An 8,316-nucleotide genomic window follows, 5' to 3' on the forward strand; every position below is an offset into this window, starting at 1 on the left:
CTCGTTGATCCATCTTGAGCATTCAGAGTCTGTTGGTGAGCCTCCTTGCATTCCGGAGGACTCTTTTTTTTTTGTTTTCTAGTCTTTCAGATGTTAGGATGATTGGGGGTCCTATCCCGACATCCCTCCTTGATTTAGAGGCTTCGTAGATAGTTAATAGTCAGACGTCTTTACATTATCATTTCATATGTTAAGCCTTGAGTTGCCATTTTGGCCAAGTTGAATGTTCACCATTAAACATTTTGAGTTATTTCACTAAAGTTATTTGAGTAAGTTCATTTGATTATAGTAAAATGTTTAGAGTCTTCCGCTGAGTCAGAAAGCTAGGCCAAGGGTTCGCTTGGGGCCAACAATGGTCTTTGAGTGCCGTCCACGTCCAGGTTGTAGGCTCGCGTGACAGAACTGAAGATTGAATTTCACTTCAAGTAGAACTTTTTAAGTAAGTGTTGAATTGAAGAGTTGGAGTTCCACTATAACACAAAAGAATCAATGAATTTGTTTGAAGGAAAGAGTCTAAAGAAGCAAGGAGCTTGAATTGAAGAAGGAGTCTCACTTGAAGTAGAACTCTAAGTGAAAAGAGTTCAAGTGAATGGGGTGTTCAAAGTGAATACTAACTTTATGAAGAATTGTGCTTAAATAGAGATGAAGTCCTCTATAATACTCATGCACTTATAGAGCTAAAAGGGCAATTGGAAAATTGACTTCACAAGTGCTACCAGTAGGTTGAAGGAACACATTGAAGAACCAAGTCCTATTACTACGTTTATATATTAGGATGTTTTCATTGAGTCGTAGTATTGATGTATCTTTATTTCAATGTGTTATAAACTGATTAGGAGTGTTGTCTTCAAGTTGGGATAACTTGAAGACTTGGGAATCAAATCCTCAGTATAGATAATCAAAAGCAACCCAGAATAATCAACAAGGCAAGAAGGACAATGAAAAAATAATCAAATTATCATTTCAACCGCTTTTGTATATATTAGTAACAACACAAACATTTTTACCAATGCTACAACTAGAAATCAAGTTCACGTAGTCATATAACAGAACAAATCACGAATAAAGTATCCATTACCAATAACATGATATCAGTACACGCATAAATGCTTGTCCTCTCATTTATACGGACACCCATCACCCATTGCCCATTTACACAGTCAATCAATACACTAAACACTTTGAAAAGAGTCAAAGAAAGTTTCAATTTGCCTTTAACGAAGCCTGAAAGTCAATTTATGCCTTGCCCTTCCATAGAGCTTATGGACAATCTCAATCTAGTTAAATACATAATCTTAGATAATAAAACCAGTTTGTAGACACTCATATTGCTATACTTTTATCCCAGGCCAAACAAGGTAACCCCGAGCTCCAAAGGGAAAAACAATGATTTTCATTACAATTTAGATTAGCCATACAGTAGGAACTCAAATCTTAAATTTCATCAAAACTGAGTTCAAATTGACCCCAAGATCATCAAAATACAATTTCTTAATTTCGACTATAACTATTAATTTTCATGTTCTTACACATTTGTGAATGATGAGATAATCAACAAATAAGAAACGTGATACCGAGATCATCGGTTTACCCATAATATAACTACCTCAAATATGAAATCTCATTTTAAAAAATTGAGTCTTTATCACCTCCAAATCAAAGTATTACGATTTCTAGACGTAGAGCGAAATTCCTCAATTTTCTCCAATAAAAATCACTCACTTTTTAGCTCTAGAACTTCATATATGTTCAAAATACCAAGCAAATATGGTTTGAAATTTAATACAATGTTCAGGCATAAAAAAAATTAAAAAAATTGTGTCATTTTCTGTCATTAAAAGTAGAAAAATTTGGTATCCAAATGGTCTACACCAACACCTTTTTGCCACCAACAATTTATTTTTCACTAAAAACACCGTAATATCCTTATACGATCTTCGAAATGCTCCGATTTATTTTTACTATGAGTCCTAAATAATGATATGGATATCCTCATTTAATTGAAACTCAATTTCATGTTCAGATTCCCAAGGAAATGAAGTCTCAAAATAAATTTTTGATTTTGCGGACAAGTCCAAACTCATCATATAAACATGTTGGCACTTTTAATTATATCATGAATTTGAGCTAGTTAAGTCAACTATTTGACAGAGGTCAACTCTTCACTTTAAATTTAACTAGAATGCAACTCGTTCGTCCAAAACTCATCCAGAACCTACAAGACACAAACTAAATATGATCAAATGATTTTCTTGCTAAACCAAGTAACAAAACAAAAATTGATTTAGGTTACAAACAAGAACTTCAAGTCTGCCTTTGTTAATTTCTCCAATGCCTCAGAAGCACCACCGACCGTCTTGTGACAAACATCAATATTTGGCAATCAACACACCAGAGAGAGAAGGGGGGAATGTCAGAGTAAGGAGTAGAATTGCAAGAACACACATGCAACTAGCACAATGAACTTGGAGAAACTTACCCTTCAAAAAGTAGCTTTTTCTTCTCTTGCAACTCTAAGATCCTCTCCTCGATTGTATTCTGAATCACAAATCTCACAATCCTAGAAATGATAAAATAAGAATAAGCTACCTTGATTGGTATAGTTGGTTGAAGAAACACAAGCATACACCTGATTGGTTTATACTGCCCTATTTGATGGATTCTATCTTGGGCTTGCCTCTCCACAACAGCATTCCACCAAGGATCCATCAAAAAAACCTATCAAAGTGCAAGAGGAGAGTGAAACGTCAAGGTAAGTAGTCTAGGTCATTCAACAAAATATTATAAGTTCAAAATGTATCTATTCTTTAGGTGCCTGGAGATGAAGTTAAAACATCCCAAACAAAAAAAATTGTTTTATCTTGAAGAGATGAAGGAATCCAACATAGATTCAAATCCCCTGGTATTTGACAAGAAGTGAAGAATATTTATTGACAAAGAGAGGAAAGGAAATCCTTACGTGTGATGCCACTGTAAGATTTAGGGAAAGACCTCCGGCTTTCAAGCTCAAAGGAAATATAATGCAATCTGGATCGTTGGTAAATCTTGTAATTGCAGAATCTCTTGCAATCATAATCATGGATCCATCTAATTGAACACAACTAATGCCCGACTACCAAATGCACACAAGAAATGTTTTTTGTTGCAACTACTGATGGAAACAATAGGGGTAGATGTGAAGGGGATAAAGAATACATGTCTTACCTTCTGTAGAGAATAGTGTATCAGATCCAAAAATAATGTGAATTGGCTGACTATTCCCTTTGCGAAACCATCTCTTTCAATCATGAACCTTATTTCTTCTCTCTTGATCCAATAAAACAAGCAATGAGAATGATATTATAAAGGATATAAAGGTAAGATAAGATATAGTTATTAATTAAAAAGTAATTGTATACCAAAGCTTCTATTTTGGTGCTTGTCTGAAAATTATCAAGACAAATTCTGTTCAATATACTAGAGGACCTAAATCCTTTGATAGTTGCTTTAGTTTTCTGATCGTTTGCCGTGAAATCCACTGTAATTGATTTAAAATATGAACGGCATGAAATTTGTCCCACGGTTACAGAAAAACTCATCAGACATGACTTGCAGAAGATATATTTGCAAGAATTAACCTGCAATAATCAAAAGAGGTGCACTTTTTTATAGGAGAGTCGATTTAAGTTTCAAATGACAAAATAATAGTAATGAATTCATAGAATATTTCTTAGGTTGTCAATAGATGAGTTACGGGAATTTAAATCATCAAGTCCACATGTTTAATGGAAGTCCTTTTAGTGTTATAAGGCATTCCTAAAAGCATTTCTAGTAAAAAAAGAAGAAGAGGTCTTTCGTATGGTGCTGGAAAAGAATTTTTAGAAGACATCGTAGATGTAAATGTTGAAAACAATGGCCACATTAAGATATAAATATCCAACATATAATATACGAAATATTAATGTAGTTTGAGTAGGAAATCCATTAAATTCAATTTTAGTGATGTATCAAGTTTCGTGAGTGAGCTTATTCCTTTATTTTATACTTTATATTTCTTTTCTTAGGGAAGTGGGAGAGTATGCAACTCACGATTGGATCTTCTACTGGATTGTGACATAAACCCCATGGTTGTTCAACATAGCCAACATTAGTTGTTCTTCCACTTCTAGCCAAAGCAGAACTTGAGTATTCCACAAGGTAAGGATGATCAACTGCCTGTAGGTAGCTCAAAGATAAAATCAATCAAATATAAGAATTTTTTTTTCTAGTTATTACTTTTGAGGTAGAATCATTCGTAGATCATAGAAAGTCAAATTGCTTGCTTTAGTAAAAAAAGTCTGAACTATTTATTTCTTTAAGGGCCTAAAATTATTAAGGAAGGTCAGAAGATGCAACAGGAGAGCAAAGGCATGCTAAAAATAGCAAATAATTAGATGCAACAAGACACTAATAAAGTCAATTCTTGCTCTTGTTCTTGTTCTTGTGCGACACTTCTTCATTCATGGAATTAAAAATATTAAATATATATAAAATAGGCACTGCCATTTTGGCATCCAAATATTGCATTCACTTTTACGCCAGCTAATATTTAATATGATATTGTGATGTAAATACATCTATAAAAAAACATATGGATGGGAACTAAGTCCACCTCTAAATCATATGAATATGGATTCGATTGACCAAGGAAACATAGTAGGATAGGATCACTGTCGGACCCCTTGGTAGGGGGTTCTCATGGGTGGAATTTACACTTCATCGTATAGAAAGAATAGCAATGAATATATCAACAACAACAATAATAACATATCAAGTGTAATCCCACAAGTAATTTATGTTAATACAAGTAAAAAAAAAAATTAGTATAGAAAAAATGAAGGAAAAGAAGATTAAACAAATTGAAAGAAGTGCATTTTAGTACAAAATGAAGCTAAAAAATTTCTGAAGGAAAGCATAAAATGAAAAAAGGTTACAGAAAAATGGCTCAATGGAGGATATTAAGGAAAAAGCAAGCCAAGAAATTACTGAAGGAATTGTTATCTCCGAGTGTTGAAATACTAAAAGATTTAACCCATTAAATATTTCATTTCCATGATATAATGATTTTACCACAATTGGTGTAGAAGTATTGAAATATTTCTTCTTACGAAAAAAATTACATTAGATCTGATCCATACTTTGAAGGTTAACATGAACCTATAACAAAGAATTTTATTCCCAAATACAAGTAGGTACCAATACATTATAAAGAACAATTCAGTTTGGAAGCATGATATCCATACCTGTCGCATGCGTGTGAGTAGATTAAAAATGTTAGCATAGTTATTCATCAACGTACAAGCTTGAATGTATCTGTACCAAAAGAGGTCAAGAAGAGACAATATAGTGATGAGAAAATGAATAATACACCGCTTATTTTGACTCTCATTATTTACTTTTTCACAAGGTGAAGCAGCTAGTGTCAATTAGTTTCATAAGTATTGACAAAAATATATTACATACGTATTTAATTGTGGCGACTTTCATCCCACAGTGATCTATAGTAGTCTTCTTCTTTAACATCGAAACAATATTTGCGCAAGGTAACCTGAATAAGTAAGTAACATTCTAAAGAGGAGAGAAAACAATTAATAACTCTAGCACTATGTTAATGTGAAAAAAGCTTACGATCCTTGGAGGAAGTCCAAGATCAGCAGCCCTTCCCTTTTTCATACGTCTAAGCATTATGGTTTTAAAAATTTTGTTTTTCAACAAAACCATCGCATCTCTACCAAACCCATGATTCCCTTGAAATTGTATGGGTGAGGCAATAAACTAGAACATAAGATGTATGAACGTCTCCGTGTCAGCAACAATATTATTTATCACAAATAACAAAAGGCATCAAAATAAGTATAGCAATTTGATAACTTACTCTATTCCACCAGCAAAAGTGTCGAAAGGATTGGTGGTGGCAATGTGGACACTCGAATGAGCTAAAATAAATACAAACACAAAATGGAGCAAGTAAGAGATTTTAAAAAGGTGAAAAATAAAAAGATTCTCAAGGAAGAAAGATTTCAACTGTCATTGAAATAGTAACAACTAAATCTCTGGTGAAAAATGAAAAAATATAACATAGTAAAATTAAAACAAATCCTCATCTATATGTTTCTCTATCTAACCAAGTTATGTGCAAATATAAAAAAGAAACTTTTAAGTCTACCTGTTGTCAAGAGCTCTGCAATCACAATCTTCACAGAAGTAGTACGAGTAAGGAATAATTTGCAAGAAACGGACCTATACAGAAGTAAGGATGTATTTAGTTCGGAGACTGAAAATGTGAATTATGTTAGCCACAAAAGAACATTAATCACAAGAATCATACAAGTGAGTACAACTCTCCTACACGGTTCTGTAGGGGAGTACCACTTAAGGCCCACTTATAAGAAGATTCTAGCGCAAGAATAGCTCTTGTAGTGTTGCTGCGTATATCTTTCACACAATGGGCCTATGCAACAAAAGTGAAATCCGTTAGAAAACTGTGGATGAAGGGTTTGTCAAACAAAACCTACAAATGTGAACTTTGAACAGACTTCTCAGTCAAAAAAACAAATAGACAACAACCTTACCCTAACTACCCTGTGATGGTAGAGTGGTTGGTCATGTGTATACAACCTTACCCCTACCTTGTAAAGGTAGAGAGGTTCTTTTAGGTAGACCTTCAGCTTAAGTAAAGCATATCAAGAAAACTTGTGGGTCTAGTTATACAATGATTACCTCATCCAAAATAGTACGATTCCAATTCATAGAGTGCAAAATCATGATATTTTTCCTGTATTCAGTCTCCACAGTTGAGTAGGTAGTGATAACAAAATCATATTCTGCGAACCTGCAAATATTTTTCTCCATGTTGGTACCATGATATACAAGAATTGTGTAGCTTCCTTTTATGGTGAAGCAGTCAATCTCATTGACCCATTGAATCACAGCGACAACTGGACATATAACAAGGGCTCCTTTCACTGTTGGGAGAATATAATGGGTAGGTAAGGGCAAACTGGAATCTGAGATTGCTTGCCCTATTTCACGTTTAGCAAGCACAAGAGCTATTGCTTGAACAGTCTTCCCCATCCCCATTTCATCAGCAAGAATACCGCCTCTAGCTATAGATTCTTCTTTCTTCAAAGCCCAAGCCAACCACTCTCTCTGGTACCATAGCAAGGGTATGATCAAATCAGATGGCTGCTCAGCAGTTTCAGTCATAAACTCATTCTGACTATTGAAGTCTAGATAAAGTGAATGGTTTTCTTTCATCCACTTATCGTTCTCTTCTTTCCATATATGCCACATCAATACATGGTCACCGCCATTCCCTATATTATTCATTACACCATCTTCTTCTACATGTTCTTCTTTTATTTTAATACTCAATTCACCCTTTGTTCTATTTGATCTCCTTTCTTTTGTTATATTGGGCCAAACTGCTTCCGCAATTAAATCAGTATCAATAAATCCACTAGCTTGGGCTTCATTCAACAAATTATTAGCTTCATCTGCATAGATGATTAAACCAACAATCATATAATTAATCATGTACATAAACTATTCAATGCATATTAATATTGACATGAAAAATGAAAGTTATATGGAATACCTTTGTCGATACTCCCAATGTAATTAGAATCAAAGGATATAAGATAACGTCATCCTCATTTACAGTTATCTAAAACATATAGTGGATATAGATATGTATGACACATGCCATCTCAAAGAAATACTTCATCACACAGAAAAAAATAAATGAAAAGGACATTTTTTTACACCAAATTGGCCCACTTGTTTCTAAGGATGGGAACAAACTCACAATATACCTATTAGGAAATATCATATTCCCCGATAATATTCACAAACCTTATTTAATGATCTTCCTATTTTTCCTTTCTATTTATAGTAGTTTTGTCCCCGATACAAGAAAAAGTTTTAACTTTATATTTTACTTTATACTAGTATTTATCGTTCTCTTTCTTTGTTGTTTAATTTCTTTATGGTTGATGAGAAAAGTCAACCATCAATCCATTTGAATTGATCTTATATTGGTGTTCAATTCATCTTAAACCTAGCTAATAAGAGGGAAGAGTGTCCATGGTCATATAAGGTGCTGCATGCATCTCTTAAAGGGCTAATGTGGGACTCTTTATCATTAATATTATCAGTTCAATCAATCAACCCATTTATTCCTTAATAAAAACAAATAGTGACAAACATTTTCTATTAGTATTATAGTGTTGCGCACACCTTGACTATCTCTCGACACCTGTTATTTCCAATCAATACAAGTACCAGGAAACTCTATCA

At 33.6% G+C, this 8,316-nt stretch overlaps 1 pseudogene; it reads right to left on the minus strand.

Annotated features, from left to right (window-relative positions):
* Window positions 1–2,284: 2,284 nt before the first annotated feature.
* On the minus strand, window positions 2,285–7,542 carry LOC102591041 (ATP-dependent helicase rhp16-like; annotated as a pseudogene).
* Between the last annotated feature and the right edge of the window lie 774 nt (window positions 7,543–8,316).

This window comes from Solanum tuberosum, unplaced genomic scaffold (genome assembly GCF_000226075.1).
Source record: "Solanum tuberosum cultivar DM 1-3 516 R44 unplaced genomic scaffold, SolTub_3.0 scf00236, whole genome shotgun sequence".
Lineage (NCBI taxonomy): Eukaryota > Viridiplantae > Streptophyta > Magnoliopsida > Solanales > Solanaceae > Solanum > Solanum tuberosum.